This window comes from Sapajus apella, unplaced genomic scaffold (assembly GCF_009761245.1).
Source record: "Sapajus apella isolate SASKATOON/1434 unplaced genomic scaffold, GSC_monkey_1.0 scaffold42, whole genome shotgun sequence".
Classification (NCBI taxonomy): Eukaryota; Metazoa; Chordata; class Mammalia; order Primates; family Cebidae; genus Sapajus; species Sapajus apella.
Genome location: NW_022436982.1, coordinates 10,058,913 through 10,076,987, shown reverse-complemented (window position 1 = coordinate 10,076,987; position 18,075 = coordinate 10,058,913). Strand labels below are relative to the sequence as shown.

General features: G+C 36.6%; 1 long non-coding RNA gene across 1 annotated transcript in view; it reads right to left on the bottom strand.

Annotated features, from left to right (window-relative positions):
* Window positions 1–17,147, bottom strand: part of LOC116566054 — an 18,980-nt gene extending 1,833 nt beyond the window's left edge. Inside the window, exons 1-2 of the long non-coding RNA XR_004275706.1 lie at window positions 17,058–17,147; window positions 13,005–13,008 (exon numbers count right to left, since the gene is read on the bottom strand). This is a non-coding gene — a long non-coding RNA (uncharacterized LOC116566054). The remainder of the gene's footprint in view (window positions 1–13,004; window positions 13,009–17,057) is intronic.
* Window positions 17,148–18,075: the final 928 nt, after the last annotated feature.

The following is an 18,075-nucleotide window of genomic DNA, read 5'->3' as shown; positions in this document are numbered from 1 at the left end:
CCGCCTCCTGGGTTCAGGCAATTCTCCTGCCTCAGCCTCCTGAGTAGTTGGGATTACAGGCACGCACCACCATGCCCAGCTAATTTTTTGTATTTTTAGTAGAGACGGGGTTTCACCATGTTGACCAGGATGGTCTCGATCTTTTGACCTCGTGATCCACCCGCCTCTGCCTCCCAAAGTGCTGGGATTACAGGCTTGAGCCACCGCGCCCGGCTTCTTCATAATTTTTTATTCCAAACACTGAAACTTGTCTCAAATACCTGACCTTAAGTTCCAATTTTCCAGCTCCATGATCAAGATCAAGCAGCAACTTCTCTGAGGCCCAATTTTCTTATCTAAATCATACAGTGATAATTCCTACCTCTGTTTTTTGCATATTTATTTATAAATGTTGTACTATTTATTAAGAAGGTTATTCTAGAGGCTCACAATATGTGTAAGATTTCTTTTCCTTTTTTTTTTTTTTTTTTTTTTAGATGGTCCCACTCTGTCACCCAGGCTGGAGTGCAGAGGCACAATCATAGACAAAGAAACCTCCTACCTCAGCCTTCAGAGTAGCTGCAACTACAAGTACCACTCCTGGCTAGTTTAAACAACTATTTTTTGTAAATGCAGGGTTTCACTATGTTGCCTAGGCTTGTCAGCATAAGAATTCTTATATTAGTATGATACTTTCATAGGTACAATTTCGAAAATCAAAAAAATAGCAAAACTACAAAAAAAAAAAAACTAGTCAGACTTTCTGCTTTTATTTTGAATCTTTTTTTTTCTTTGACTTTTGGTCACTCAAAATAATAAAAGCAATGACAACAATAACAATAGCTACGATTTTCTGAAACTATGTACCAAGTACTATATTCATTATTTCATGTAAAATATTTATAATTTTCACAACAATGCTGTAAATACTATAATGACAATAATTAATAATAATTTACACTATTGCAAATAAAGAGATCAAGGCTTAGAGAAGTTAAATAATTATTTCATTGTCACATAGCCAGTAAATAGCAGAAGAGTTTCGAATTCCTTTTCCTTTTATTTGACTGGGTCAAGATTCATTTTATACAAAGTAAATTTACTTTATTATCTGTGCAAATAAAATTATGAGCTTTCTGATGTAGTTATGTTAACTTTTAGTAAATTTTTAAAGAAATTCCTGTAACTCATGCTGTTTTACTAACAGGATTTTATCAATGGTGATGTTTCACTCCATGAGGAGTTTCAGGCTGTAAAAGATTAATATTCTTACTATTAATGTTTTTAAAGATAGCCCTAAACAATTTAGAAAATTTTACATATAAAATGTGTATATTTTTAGGAAATTATTTTTACAAGGTAATAGCTTTAAAATATAGCTACAAATAATTTGTTAAATATTATCTAACTTGATTCATCTTTTACAACACATTGCAGTATTAATTAGATGCACAGAAAGCATCAAGAACCTTTATTAACTGCCATGTCACATTTCATATGGAATTATCAATGTATAGGATCTGAGCATTTATTTTAAAGAAAGTAATCATTAAAGTTTCTGTTGCAAAATGTCTGCTATGTGATGAGGAGTCTTGTGATCTGCCTATTCAGAAAGCACATTGCTAGTTATTTATCTATATTCTCATCAGTCTAATATCAAATAATATTTGATCCTTCCCACTTTCTTAGATGCTTTCACTATAAAGAATGAAGCCAAAATTTTGGATGGAACAACTCATAATGCTTGAAAACATTTTCCAGTTTGCTTTATACATTATAATAATAGCTCTAATCTCTTTTCTTACTAAATATTGAGATTACAGCTAGGCATAGTAATACAGGTCTCTAATCCCAGCTACTCAGGAGGCTAAGATGGGAAAAATCCTTAAACCCAGAAGTTCAAGACCAGCTTGGGCAACATAGCAAAAGTCCCTCAACAAACAAACAATAAACTGAGGATTACTTACTTGTGTTAAATAAAATATTAGTATTCTAAACTTAATAAAGATTAATGTGGAATCCAGATTATTTCTTGGAGGAACAATTTATGTTTTCTAGCCCTGCTTGTCTGCTTCCTTGACATGGTCAGTGTTTTCAAAGGTCCCCAAGAGGCTGGATTGTGTGTGTTGTGTGTGTGGTGTGAGGGATGTATGTGACTACTTTTGTCTGTGGGAAGTAAGGGGTAGGATGGAGTGGGGGTGAGTGTGTGATAGTTAATTTTAAGTGACTGTTAATTTTAACTTGACTTTATTAAGGAATACCTAGAGAACTGTGAAACATTACTTCTGGGTGTGTCTGTGAGGGTGTTTCCAGAGGAGATTGTCAGTGATTCAGTAGATCAAGACAGGAGGCTCTGCCCTCAATGTGAGCAGATACCATCTAAGTGGCTGGGGCATGGTTAGAACAAAAGGGATGAGAAAGAATTTCCTCTCCCTTTCTGCCTTTCTCTCTCTCCTGTAGCTTGAACACTCTCCCCTTCCTACCTCTGGACATTGAAACTCCAGACTCCAGCACTGGGACTTTAGGCCTTACACCAGCACCCACTGGGTTCTCAGGTCTTTGGCCTCAGACTGAGAAATATCCTCTTGTCTTCCCTGATTGTGATGCTTTAGAAGTTGCACTGAGCCACGCACCCAGCATTCCAGGGTCTGCAGCTTGCAGACAGCCTGTTGTGGGGCTTCTCAGTCTCCATAGTTGTGTGAGCCAATTCTCCTAATAAATCCTCTACCTATCTATCATCTATCTATTTATTTAAACATAGATCATATTGATTCTGTCTTTCTGAAGAATCCTGACTACTACAGAGGGTTATTGTGGGAAAGAAATGAGAGGAAAACAGCATACATCAAAGACAGGAACTTTCAAATTAGTGTTGCGAAGTGTACAGAGGTACTTCTTCTGAGGTAATACTTTCCCATCATCAGAAAGTCTGAAGAGCTTTGCTCAGTATATTGTATATGGATTTTGATATTTGGATTTAATATCAGGCACTTATACATGTAAGAATCTAGAAACTCACAATTCTAAATGATAGGAAACTACTTAGAGGCTTTTGGCTGACAATTATGAATTAGATAAGTTCAAAGAGGGAGAGGTTTTTATTTTTCTTCTTGCATGGCTACAAGAGCAGTTTCAAACACATGATAATAATAGTGTTTTGTCTTACAAGATGAAAGTTTGATTCTACTCTCCATTCTCTATTATCAACAGTAATTCAATTAAAATTTTATTTCAAGCTCATCTTCTATCAGAGCTTTGTCTTTGGTATGCTTGCATTCTAATATATCCTATATAAGTCATTCAAATTGGTGAGCATCTCATTTGGCAAAAAGAATGCAGTTGTGTTTTTCATAAACAGCAGTTTGAAAAACTGGGTACAGAGAACAAACTGTTCACTTAGCATTGCAGTTACTTTGTTCTATTTCTCTGTGATATGCTCTAATTTTATTACCATAAACAAATGAAAGGCGTAGGGATAGAAAGCGGGGTACAGGCCATATCCTGAATTGGCTTTCAATTGTGACTTGTTCTGAATCCATTCCTACATTCAAGAATGGCTATTCTGAAATTAAATTTGCTTGGCATATCTAGGCTATCATTTTCTTTTGTTTTATGGAGCTTATCTTCGTTCTGTGGGATGATATAATTCAGCTCTAGTTGGTCACTCTATCATTCAGTTGGTGAAGCTTGTCCTCACTGAGATTGTATTATGTTTAGGAACTCATTTGCTCTTTAGCTGTGAGATGAATGTCTGTCATTAAGTTCAGTTTTTCCTCAACTGTCATCTTTGTGTGACCTGCATCAGCATCACCTGGGATCATTGTTACAGATTTCAAAACAGATTTATAGAATAAAAAATGCAAAGATCCTTATTTTTAACAAATTTCCCAGGTAATTCTTATTTAACCTAACATTTAAAAACCATGCTGTTAGAACTATTACATATAATCTCCCATTTCACTAGTTTCTTAAAGAAAGGTCCACTACTTTCACATCAGCCTGGCTCCGTTCTCTCAGTCACAAGTTTTTCTTACTGAGGCACATCCCCTTGTCGCACCATAAATCTTTCCACCAGGTCACCAGATCTAGAATCTAATGCCTCAAAATAATATTTTGATGGTTACATTTATTGATCAACTTGGCTAAGCTATGGCATCCAGTTGTTTGCCCAAACATTAGTCTAGATATTAGTCTATGGAAGTATTTTGTAGATGTGCTGAAAATCTATATAATCAGTTGACTTTAAGTAGATTGACCTAGATAATGTGAGTGGGCCTCATCCAATCAGTTGCCTTAACACCAAAACCTGAGATTTCCCAGAGAAGAATAAATTCTGCCTCATGACTGACATGGAAATCCTGGCTGGGTTTTTAGCCTGCCCTATAGATTTCAAACTTCAGACTTGCCAGTGTGTCTCATAAGGTAAAGCAATTCCTTTTTATTTTTTAAAATAGAAATTGGTTCTTGCTATGTTGCCCAGTCTGGTCTCAAATTCCCAGCTGATCTTGAACTCCTGGCTACAAGTGATCATTCCTCCTTGGCCTCCCAAAATGCTGGGATTACAGGTGAGCCATTGTACCCATCTGTAAGGCAATTCCTTAAGCTCAGCCTGTCTCTCTCTTTTTCTGTAGAAAACTCTGGTTGGTACAAATACTTTCAGTTGTCCATGTGACGCTCATATTTAGGGGCTCATGTCCTCAAGAACTCCTTTGCAGGTCCTTCACTGTGTGTTTATATAATGCATAGATCTATCTTCTGCCTTGAATCTTATATTGCTGGTTGCCTTTCCTCAGCTGGTCTCTAACACAAAGCCTTATAGAGAACAATGAATTCCTTCCAGTTCATCTAATTACTAATTATTGTTTGCTACCTGTATTTCTTCATTCTGATCTCCATTTAACAGATTGAGACCACCAAAGCTGTACATGAAGGACACTGCTTTATTCATGTGACTCTGCCTTTATAACGAAGGTAGTATCCTCAGGACCTAAGTTATTTAAGAATACAGGTATTATTTCAGATACTCTCTACTCCCCACCCTTTTCCTTTGTCTTTTCCAATTTTCCAAAGCAGATCATCATGCCTTGAGTCTGAGCACTGATTTATCAGTATAAATATTTTTCGTGTGATCAAATAGTTATATTTTTATCACCTTGTTCTATGCCAAATTTATGTCTCAAGTTAAAAAAAATAATAAGTGTAGTGAGATGAGAAAAAATTTAACAATTATTGGCCTTAGCATTCTTCTTACAATGAGAAGAATTTTTGGGCAAAAAACTTGTTTGTGATAAATTGTACTTTGTGGCAAGGGTTTGGCAGTTGCCAAAATCATATGTTATAGTTGTAGGCAGTATGACACAGTGTCTCAAAGGATAGGCTCTAGAATAAGACCGTATAGGTTCAAATCCCAGCTCTGCCACTAATCAGCTGTGTGAATGTGGAAAGATCACTAGATCTTCTAGTTTCTTCATCAGGAATAAAGACAATAATATTAACAGTTACTTCACAGTAAGAAATAAACATGTAATACTTGTAAAACAACACAGTGTCTAAAGCACATGAAGTACTCAATAAGTTAGCTATTATTATTTTCAGCATCATAAGAGGGAAAGTTGTTCTTCAGAAGACAGAGAAAAGCAGGGGAGAGGGAGACAGGATTCCAGACAGTTGGGGAAAACCTGTAACTATTTTACAATAGAAAGGTGGCAAAAGAGAATTCAAAAACTGAAAAAAAAGGCAATATTTTTTGGGAAATTGAATAGCTGAGATATAAAGCTATTTCCTATCTCCTCCTTTGAAGTCTACTAAACTCATGAATGCTTTATACCATCTGTGCGTGTGTATGTGTACATTGAAGAGAGGGTCGAGTTTCATATGTAGGTTCAAGCTTTGTGTAATATTTTATACATGACAGTGCAACCAGGATGGCAAAAGTGGTGCTGAGAACATAAACCCTTCAGGAATTTGTTGTCATTTTTGGAAGTGTTTTATAGTTTAAAAATCAGATTGTAAACAGATAGGGAGGGTCTTCAGGGGACTATAGGAATTCATCCAGCTTGAGAAATCTACCTACTTTATGACTTCCTATCCTATAGGCTGTTCATTTTCAAGCCATGTGTGGTATGTGGCCACCTAGTAGGTTGAAACCAGTTCTTGACAGATCTGTTTATAGATGAACCCAAGTGGACTTTCCTCATTGCCATGCTAAAGTTTCCATCCGAGGACCAGCTGTGGCTTCATTACCATAACATATGACCTGTGTGCTGGCATGATGACTCACTGCATCTGTGCAAGTAGAACCCCTTCTCTATATGGAATAATGCACCCTCTCCCTTCTCCATTGTCCCAGAAAATTCTCCAGTCACTTCCCCTCAGGGAGACACTGCTTTGGAGAGTAGTCCCAGTGCTCTCCTTACATTTGACAACTAATAAAACTGTTCAGCAGAATCTGTGTTCTTGTGAAGAGTCACTTGTTACCAGGTGAAAGAACCTTGGTTCATTTTGGGTGACAAGATCAAGCCAAGTTTGCTCAGTTCATGACAGGGGACCCCCAGCTGGTATCTTAGTTAAATTGGCATTTTTAAAAAATTGTTATTGTAAAAATAGAACATGCTCTTTGTAGTGCTCCATATTACTCAGTCTTTGAAGGGCGTCATAAATTAGCAAAGACTAGCACTATAACGTTAGCTACTACTGCAATAGTCACTAAAAAGTAATTTCATATTTACTTGCATCTTTAGACCAAAACTCAGGATCAAATTTATATTCCCAAACTGTACCTTGTAAAATACCATTTTTTTTATATACTTTAAGTTCTGGGATGCATGTTCAGAATGTGCAGGTTTGTTACATAGGTATACACGTGCCATGGTGGTTTGCTGCACTTCTTATTGACCTTGTTTTTTTCTCTGAAGACTCTTAGGAACCTCTCAAAAACTTCCCAGAAACCCAGATCTTTGGATCACTCCATCTCCCTGTCCCAGGTCTTTGTTATGTATTTGGTTGGTGCAAAAGTAATTGGGGTTTTTCCCATTACTTTCAATGGCAAGTAAGTAGCATAGCCTCTGTGGCTAAGGACTCTCTCCATTCTTTCATTCTTACACTTCTGCATCACAGAAAAATAGGTCCAGTAAAGAAGGAATCCTCATGAGAAAGCAGGAAGGCAGAATCCAAATTTGCAATGACAAAAGTCTCTTTAGTAGGAAAAGAGAAGAGGAGAGAAAAACAACACACTCTCACATAAAAAACCCTTTTTTTCCCCGGTCATATCAAAAAATCTAAAAGAAAATCACCTGGGATCCAATCACCTATGTTTTTTAAGTTTCTTGAGACAGACTGAGCTTCATGCATTAACATGGATTAATGTTTAATCAATGTTTCATAGTATGTTAATATTAAATATATAATGTAAGCTATATTTTAAGATACTAAAATCTTAAAGGATACTAACAAAATTGGGCCATTAATATGCTGAGAAGGACAGCATAAAAAAAGGCAATTACAGGTCAATTTCTCTAATAAACTTGTATCATACATGAGATTATGCTAGCCTCATTAAATAATATAGGGATTATAACCTCTATTTCTCTTCTTTGGAAGACTTGGATATGACTGGAATGATTTATTCCTTGAATGACTGGAAGTCTTCATTAGTGATATTATTTGGGTCTGAAGTTTTCCATGTGGCAAGATGTTTGATTTCTGATTCAATTTCTTTTATAGCATAAGACTACCCAGATCATTTTATTTTTGTCTAAATCAGTCTTATAATATGTACTTTCTAAAAATTTTCATTTTCATCTAAATTTTTGAATGTTTTGGCATGAATTTGTTTATGATATGTTTTTGGTATCTGCATTATCTTTGATAATTTCCTTAACTATATGACTTAACCGTAGCAATTTCTACTAGTTTATTGTTTTGTCTATTTAATTCTGGACTAGAAAGTGATCAGAATTCCCTTTCTTTCATAGCACTCTCTATAAAATGTCTACTGCCTTTTATCCTGAGAATGGCGTGGTGAATTAAAGATGAACATATTGCCAGGTGCAGTAGTCCCAGCTACTTGGAAGGCTGAGGCAGGAGGCTCACTTGAGCCCTTAAGATCAAGGCTGTATTGTCCTACCATCATGCTTGTGACTAGCCACTGTACTCTAGCCTGGGCAGCATAGTGAGACCCCATAGTTTTTTTAAAAAAATGATCATACATTTCTTGATATTCCTCCCATGAAGTGTGGGGTCTAGCTCCTCTCGTCTTTGTTAAAATATACCCCCAGCTGACAGATGAAATAAACTCATGTGGCTAAAATGAGGCACACCAGAAATAGAATTAAGTGAACATACCAGGGAGGAGGGTTGGGCATACACCTGTACGTGACTAGCTGCCATAAAGTCTTCTTTCCTGTAATTGAACAGAAACTAACCCTCAAACAAAATTGTTAAAATAGCTACTGGGAATTTCCCTGGGGACCCTGATCCTGCTGGATTACCCAACACCAGCCACTGGCAACTGGACTCCCTACATAGCCCCTTGGCCCCCTGCCCACCTTCCGCCAACAGCCCTGATTTGACAATAGACCTACTGTGCAAACAGTCTTTCCTGATAAACAGCCACAGACTTTAAGCCAGTTTCACCAGGTTTACAGAGACTGTACACAGAATCTTTTTATGCCCCACAAACATTTTTATGCCCTTCAGTTCACCTTTTGAAGAGCCAAATTTCACCTCATTTTAACATTAAAATTTCACCCTAAAATAAACATCAAATATATGTCACATATATGTTTACTCATTGCACATATGCTTGATGTTCCTTGAAAATATTCACCAACTTTCCACAAACCTGCTAAATATACACCTTAGACAGACTCTGAAAGATGCAAATGCCCCCTTTTCCTCTCTCTTCTTTTGACTGTACTTCCATATTACACTGGAGGCTGTGTCTTCCCATCTATAGATTTCTTTAAATAAAAAATAAAACTCTCCCTTTTTCCTCCACAGATTTCATGGTCTTATGTTAACATTTCAAATCTAGTTTGACCAATGACTGCACTGACATGTAGCATATGGCAGAAGGGGCCCCTGGCCAGTACTGGGTCGTGGCTTATGAGAATTGAAGGCTCCTAAAATCCATGGAATCTCTGAAGTGATAAGTTTCTTTTCTAAATATTTGACATATAACAAACCCTTTTAATCATTTTAAGATGCTACTACTTGTGTTCTCCAGAACACATGTTGGTAAATTCTGCTTTAAATTTGTTATGTTTTGATGTGGCCTACAAAATCATTAAATTCTGGTTCTAGTAATTGCCAAGGATCTTGTATTGGAATAATCATCCTGCATGTAACAATTGTATACTGTGGATTAGGTTAAAAAAAATCCACACATTTGAAGGCATGGAGTTTAATCAAAAGCAGGAAAAACAACAATAAGAACAACAACAGCACCTGAAAGAAACTTGATTCTTGAAAGGAGCGAACTGTCTTGAGTGAGATTCACATTGATACAGACTTTTCCCCAGGTACATTTTCTTTCTTTTTTTTTTTTTTTTCCATTTATTTTATTGCATTTTAGGTTTTGGGGTACCTGTGAAGAACATGCAAGATTGTTGCGTAGGTACACACGTGGCAGTGTGATTTGCTGCCTTCCTCCCCATCACCTACATCTGGCATCTCTCCCCTTGCTATCTCTCCCCAACTTCCCACCTCCCACTGTCCCTCTCCTATTTCCCTCCAACTGACCCCAGTGTGTAGTGCTCCCCTCCCTGTGTCCCATGTGTTCTCATTGTTCAACACCCGCCTATGAGTGAGAACATGCGGTGTTTGATCTGCTCTTCTGTTAGTTTGCTGAGAATGATGGTTTCCAGGTTCATCCATGTCCCTACAAAGGACACAAACTCATCGTTTTTGATGGCTGCATAATATTCCATGGTGTATATGTGCCACATTTTCCCTGTCCAGTTTATCATCGATGGGCATTTGGATTGGTTCCAGGTCTTTGCTATTGTAAACGGTGCTGCAATGAACATTTGTGTGCATGTGTCCTTATAGTGGAACGATTTATAATCCTTTGGATATATACCCAGTAATGGGATTGCTGGGTGAAATGGAATTTCTATTTCTAGGTCCTTGAGTAATCACCACACTGTCTTCCACAATGGTTGAACTAATTTACACTCCCACCAACATTGTAAAAGTGTTCCTATTTCTCCACATCCTCTCCAGCATCTGTTGTCTCCAGATTTTTTAATGATTGCCATTCTAACTGGCTTGAGATGGTATCTCAATGTAGTTTTGATTTGCATTTCTCTGATGACCAGTGATGATGAGCATTTTTTAATAGGTTTGTTGGCCTCATGTATGTCTTCTTTTGTAAGGTATCTGTTCATATCCTTTGCCCACTTTTGAATGGGCTTGTTTGTTTTTTTCTTGTAAATCTGTTTTAGTTCTTTGTAAATTCTGGATATCAGCCCTTTGTCAGGTGGGTAAACTGCAAAAATTTTTTCCCATTCTGTTCGTTACTGATTCACTCTAATGACTGTTTCTTTTGCTGTGCAGAAGCTGTGGAGTTTGATTAGGTCCCATTTGTCTATTTTGGCTTTTGTTGTCAATGCTTTTGGTGTTTTGGTCATGAAGTCCTTGCCTACGCCTATGTCCTGAATGGTTTTGCTTAGAGGAAAAAAACACCTTAAACTTTATGTGGAACCAAAAGAGAGCCCACATAGCCAAGTCAATTCTAAGCAAAAAGAACAAAGCGGGAGGCATCACACTACCAGACTTCAAACTATACTACAAGGCTACAGTAATCAAAACAGCATTGTACTGGTACCAAAACAGAGATATAGCCCAATGGAACAGAACAGAGGTCTTGGAGGCAACACAACATATCTACAACAATCTGATCTTTGACAAACCAGACAAAAACAAGCAATGGGGATTCCCTGTTTAATAAATGGTGTTGGGAAAACTGGCTAGCCATGTGCAGAAAGCAGAAACTGGACCCCTTCCTGACACCTTACACTAAAATTAACTCCAGGTGGATTAAAGACTTAAACATAAGACCTAACACCATAAAAACCCTAGAAGAAAACCCAGGTACATTTTCTAAGTTGGTGCAGTGCAGGACAGCTAGACTTGAGTAAAGAGCCACAGAGTTATTGACTTGAGATGTCAGAGGATGGAGTTTGGGGATACCAGAACAGCTTGAAATTAATAGGCATAATCTCAGAAACTGGAGCGTCTCAGTGTAGAGAGCCCCCAAATTTATATATAATCTCTCCTCAAATCTTTGGCCAGCCTCTGAAGGGGGCATGCATGAGAAATACTGTAAACAATTAAATATCAAGTTGCAAAACTGAAAAAAGATGAGCAGAGATTTCAGCTGCTGCCCATTACAAGGGAGGGAAAGAGACAGTTTGGAATTTGAGTCCTACCTAATTAACTTATGCTAGAACAACAAACTCAAAACTCTTCAAAATTCAGTGTCTAAAATTTGTCATCTACAATGTCCAATATACAATACCATTTTTTCTAGTCATGCAAAAACAACAACAACAGGAAAATGTGACCTGTAGTTCAGAAAAAAAAAAAAAAAAAAGTAACAAATGAAAATTGAGCCTGAGGTAGCACAAATGCTTTTATTAAAAGTCAGAGATTCTGAGATTGAATAAAAAGCACAACTACATACAATCAATAATAGATACATTTTAAATATAAAGACATAGATTGAAAGTATTAAACTGTGGCTAGGTGCAGTGGCTCATGCCTGTAATCCAAGCACTTTGGGAGGCCAAGGTGGTTGGATCAATTGAACCCAGGATTTCGAGACCAGCCTGAGCAGCATGACACTCCCATCTCTACAAAAAATAAACAGAAATAAGCCAGATGTTATGGTGTGTGCCTGTAATCCTAGCTACTCAGGAGACTGAGGTGGAAGCATCACTTGAGCCTGGGAGGTTGAGCCTATAGTGATCAGAGATCCAGCAACTATACTCTTGCCTGGGCGACAGAGCAGGATCCTATATCAAAAATAAATAAAATTTAAAAAAAGAAAGTAAAAACCTGGAAAAAGGTATACATTGTAAACAATAAATATAAGAAATATTGGCATAGATATGTTCATATCAGACAAAACATCAAAAAAGTATTTATTAGAGATACGAAATTTCTGGATCAAAGGTCAGCTCAACCAAAATACATAATCATAAATATATGTGTACCTAAAACAGAGACTCAAGGTAAGTATAACAAAATCAAAGCCAAGGGAGAAATAGGTAATACCACAAACATAGTTAGGGATTTTAATGTACTACTCTTGGAAATTGATAGAATAGAAAATCAGTAAGGAACCAGAAGATCCAAATGACACTATCTATACAACAACTAGTAGAACTAATAAATGAATAGAGCAGTCACAGGGAATAAGTTCAATATACAACAATTAATTGTATTTCTGTATTTAGCATAAACCATTAAAAAATTCTATTAACAAAAGCACCAGAAAACATAAGTTACTTAGAACAAATGTAGTAAAATATATGTAAGACCTCTATGCTGACAACTTAGGGAACAGAGCTGGGAAAAAAATAAAGACCTAAATAAATAGTTGAAAGACTCATTATCGTTAAAATTACAATTATACAGAAATTATCTATAGATTTAATGCCTTCTCAATAAAAATCCTGTCTATTTTGAGACACTGACAAGTTAACTGTAAAAGTTACTTACAAATCAAAAGATTTAGAATGGCCAAAACAATTTTGCAAAAAACAAAACAGGTGGAAAATTTATATTACTTGGTTTAATAATCTACTTTAAAACTATAGTAGTCAAACCAATACAGTATTAGCATAACAGACATTATATCATAAATCAAAACAGTCCAAACATAGATCCACATATGTAAAGTTAGTTGATTTTCAACAAAGATTTAGTAATGTGTGCTTACTCATTATTCAAGAATATTGAATCTTCTATAAAAAGGAGAATGGGAACCTTTTTCTTAAAGGGACACAGAGTAAATATACAGGACTTGCTGGCTATACTGTCTCTGCTGCAACTACTATACTCTGCCCAGCCTTTGTAGCAGGAATGCAGCTATAGATAATATGTCAGTGAATGATTGCAGCTGTTACAACAAAACATTATTTATAAAATAGATAGTGAGTCTGCAGGTCATAGTTCGCTGATCCCTGCTATAGAACATAAGAAAAACAAATACAGTGAATAAATGAAACTAAATGTGGTAATAGCCCTATGTATCCATGAGTTCAATCAACTTTGGATTGAAAATATTAGGAAAAATATTGCATCCGTACTGAACATGTTCAGACATTTTTCCTTGTTATTCCCTAAACAATATAGCATAACAACTATTTACACAAGTAATCTAGAGATGATTTAAAGCATAGGGGAGGATGTACATATGTTATATGAAAATACTATGTCATTTTTATCTAGGACTTGAGTATCTGAATTTTGGTATCTGCAGAATGTCCTTAGATCCAATCTTCTACAGGTACCGAGAAGTGACAAAGCAAGTGGCTTGTGAGACATGCTAACGCAAATAAAGTTAAGTGGACTGGAACATCTGTGTTTTGTGCTTAGATAAAAGGATGAAATAGTTGATTGTATAACTTACTGATAGAAAAGCTCAGAAGGACCACATGGATACTGAATATTTGTAATGCACTAAATAAACTTGAGCCACATGAGTCTCCCAGTATTAATGAGGATTGAAATAGGTCACTTATTGATGATGCCTACTCTAGCCTCGATGTCCTTATCCAAAAACACAAGTAAAATTTGTAACTGCTCATTACCCTAACTGGTGAGCCATTGACTGTGGTCAGTTGTACTTTTCTGAGTCTCTCCTCTAGTGTAATTGTGTAGCTGGCTATAGACACCTTCCATCTGCTGAGTCCTCTTTTTCAAACCTCAAACACATCATCAACTGAAAAATCTCATGTGGCAGACAGATTGAGCAATAGGACATATAAATATAGTATAATCTAAGATTCATGTAGTATGGTCCTTCTATTCTGTTTAAATTCATTCTAAGTGTATTAACATACTCAACTCTTTCTTTTTGCATCTCTCTTTGTTTTATACTTATTCCTTAAGCCATGTGTTTTGAGTACCACCTTAGTTTGACCTGCAGACATTTCTGCTTTTTTGACCTGGGAGGTGGTTTTAGCTGGTAGGGTATCTGGAGGCTATCATTACATCAAGGCAATTTCCTGCATGACAGGCACCAGGCAATTAAATGGAGAAAAGGAAAACCTGCTCAACAAATGCTGCTGGAACAACTAGATAAACAAGTGGAAAAAATCAACTTTACTGCCTAAGGCTTCACTGTTCCCCAAAATGAATTTCAGATAGATCATAGATGTAAATGTAAAAGATAAGCGTATAAAGCTTCTAGAATGTAACATGGGAGAATATCTTTGTGAACTTGGGGAAGGCAAAGGTTCTTAAAAAGCTTCTTAAAAAGAAAAATTTACTAATCATAAAATAAAGTAATAAAAATGAAAAGTTTTGTTCATCAAAAGACACCCCCAAAAATGAAAAGGGGCCGGGCATAGTGGCTCATGCCGGTAATTCCAGCACTTTGGGAGGCTGAGGCAGGTGGATCACCTGAGGTCAGGAGTTTGAGACCAGCCTGGCCAACATGGTAAAACCCCATCTCTACTAAAAATACAAAAAAAAAAAAAAAGCTGGATGTGGTGGTGGTAACCTGTAATCCCAGCTACTCGGGAGGCTGAGGCAAGATAATCACTTGAATCCAGGAGTTGGAGGTTGCTGTGAGCTGAGATTGCACCATTGCACTCCAGCCTGGGCAACAGAGCAGGATTCTGTCTCAGAAAGAAAAAAAAAATGAAAAGGCAAGTTATAGATGGAGAGAAAATGTTCCAAAAATATATCTGATGAAGGTATTACGGTAAGAATTAACCAAAAAACACATAACCCAACATAAAAGTAGGCAAAAGACTTGAACAGACATTTCATAAGATAAGATACAGCAATGAATAGCCAATAAGAACAACAAATATTATTAGTCATTATAGAAATGTAAAATAAAATTGCAATGAGATTTTATTTTTTTTTTTAGACAGGATCTTGCTCTGTTGCCTAGGCTGGAGTGTAGTGGTGACTTCTTGGTTCACTGCAACTTCTGCCTCCTAGGTTCTAGAGATTCTCATGCCTCAGGCTTCTGAATAGCTGAGACTACAGGCATGTGCCACCTTCCCTGGCTAATTTTTGTATTTTTAGTAGAGATGGGGTTTTGCCATGTTGGTCAGGCTGGTCTTGAACTCTTGACCTCAAGTGATCTACCTGACTCAGCCTCCCAAAATGCTGGGATTACAGGCCTGAACCACCACTCCTGGCACATGAGATTATAATATATTTCAAATCCATAGAAAGGCAAAAATTACAATAAATTTAAAAGTTTAATAAAATTCAAATAAATGTAAAAGAGTATACTCTTTATTATTATTATACTTTAAGTTCTGGGGTACATGTGCAGAATGTGCAGGTTTATTACATAGGTATACACATGCCATGGTGGTTTGCTGCACCCATCAACCCATTATCTACATTAGGTATTTCTTGGAATGCTATCCCTCTCCTAGCTTCCCACCCTTCAACATGCTACAGTGTGTGATGTTCCCCTCCCTGTGTCCGTGTGTTCTCATTGTTCAACTCCCACTTATGAGTGAGAACATGTGGTGTTTGGTTTTCTGTTCTTGTGTCAGTTTGTTAAGAATGCTGATTTCCAGCTTCATCCATGCCCCTGCAAAGTACATGAACTCGTCCTTTTTTATGGCTTCATGGTATTCCCTGGTGTATATGTGCCACATTTTCTTTATCCAGTCTATCATTGATAGGCATTTGGATTGGTTCCAAGTCTTTGCTATTGTGAACAGTGCTGCAGTAAACGTATGTGCGCATGTGTCTTTATAGTGGAATGATTTATAATCCTTCGGGTATATGCCAAGTAATGGGATTGCTGGGTCAAATGGTATCTGTTTCTAGATCCCTGAGGAATTGCCACACTGTCTCCCACAATGGTTGAACTAATTTATACTCTAAACAACAGTGTAAAAGTGTTTCTATTTCTCTACATTCTCTCCAGCATCTGTTGTTTCCTGACTTTTTAATGATTGCCATTCCAGCTGGTGTGAGAGGGTATCTCATTGTGGTTTTGATTTGCATTTCTCTAATGACCAGTGATGATGAGCTTCTTTTCATATGTTTGTTGGCTGCATAAATGTCTTCTTTTGAAAAGGATCTGTTCATATTCTTCACCCACTTTTTGATGGAGTTGTTTTTTTTCTCGTAAATTTGTTTAAAATCCTTGTAGATTCTAGATATTAGCCCTTTGTCAGATGGATAGATTGCAAACTTTTTCTCCCATCCTGTAGGTTGCTTGTTCAGTCTGATGATAGTTTCTTTTGCTGTGCAGAAGCTAAAAGAGCCTACTCTTAAGTGCTACTTGGATACAGATCTGACAAAGAAGAAAGTGCTTAAAAAAAATCAGGCAGATCAGGCAGAAAAATACTATAGGTGATTTCTAGGTCTGTTACAAGAGAACTCTATTTTATGTTATCTTTTATTTTTTATTTTTTTAGGTACATAGTATGTGTATATACTTATGGGGTACATGAGATACTTTGATATAGGCATACAATGCTTAATAATCACATTAGGGCAAATGAGGTATCCATCACCTTAAGCATTTATCCTTTCTTTCTGTTATAAACATTCCAGTTATACTCTTTTGTTATTTTAAAATATACTCAACAAAATTATTGTTGACTGTAGTCACCATATTATGCTATCAAATACTAGATCTTATTCATTCTATCTCACTATATTTTTGGACTCTTTAACTGTGCCCACTCTCCCCTCCTCCTACTACCTTTCCCAGCCTCTGATAGTCATCATTCTACCATCTATCAGCATGAGTTTAGTTGTTTTGATTTTTAGTTCTCACACATGAGTGAGAACATGTGAAGTTTATTTTTCCCATGAATGTGTGAGAATATGTGAAGAAAGGACAGAGTGACTTATTTCACTTAAGAAAATGCGCTACATATGCACAGTGGAGTGCTATTCAGTCATAACAATGAATGAGATCCTGTCATTTGCAACAACATGTATGGAACTGGAGGCTGTTTTGTTTCAAGAAAACTTTTAAGAGAAACCTATGTGGCCCCAGAAAAAGTGTGTATGTGGTGTTAGAAGAGGCAAATATACTAATTGAAAGGAAATTTCTAAATACTGTATTCTCTTAGATATATATTCCCTGCACAATCTGAAAACATACTAGTAAGGTTCTCTTGAATAAACAATCTTATTGGGAAGGCACATTTATTTTAGGAAGGAATAAGGATGAGGGAAAGGATAGAGAGAAGGTATATTGTGTAGGGACCCAAAAGGGGACCAGAACTATTTTACATTTCAATACAATATTTTTTAACTGGTCTGCCTTTGCTTGAGGGATACTTGAATGTCCGTCTTCCCCACTTTCCTACCCTTGAGGTGAATGCCCAATCATAGCAGCCTGGGGAAGATGTCTAGATTATTTCATAAAACACATTTACTTATATTTCATTAATTTGGAAGATGAATTGAGAGAATAGTGAAGTGTGTAGATTTGCATATTAATGAATTCACTACCCGTGATTCCATAGATATTTATGATGGAAAAACATTTTTTTAAAAAAGGAAACATTTCTGATCTTTTGGTGGGCAGACTGTTTTATAATGAACCTCAGAAAAATGTGAACATTAACCATAAGCTTCATCCATAGAAAGATTGTGAGCAAAACAGATTAAAAAGAAAAGAAGAAGAAAGAAAGAGAAAGGGAAGGGGAAGGGGGAGGGGCAGGGAAAGGGGGAGGAGAAGGGGAAGAGGAAGAGAAAGAGGAAGAAAGATATACATTGAGAAAGATATGTAATTACTTTTTGATAAAAATAGGTACAGTATAGCGATTGAGATACAAAGGATGTAAAAATTCTTGTCTATCTTGGAAGGAAACCCTGTCTATAGTTTTTAAGAGCTCCCAGTGGGTCTGAGTTGGAGGTCTTTGT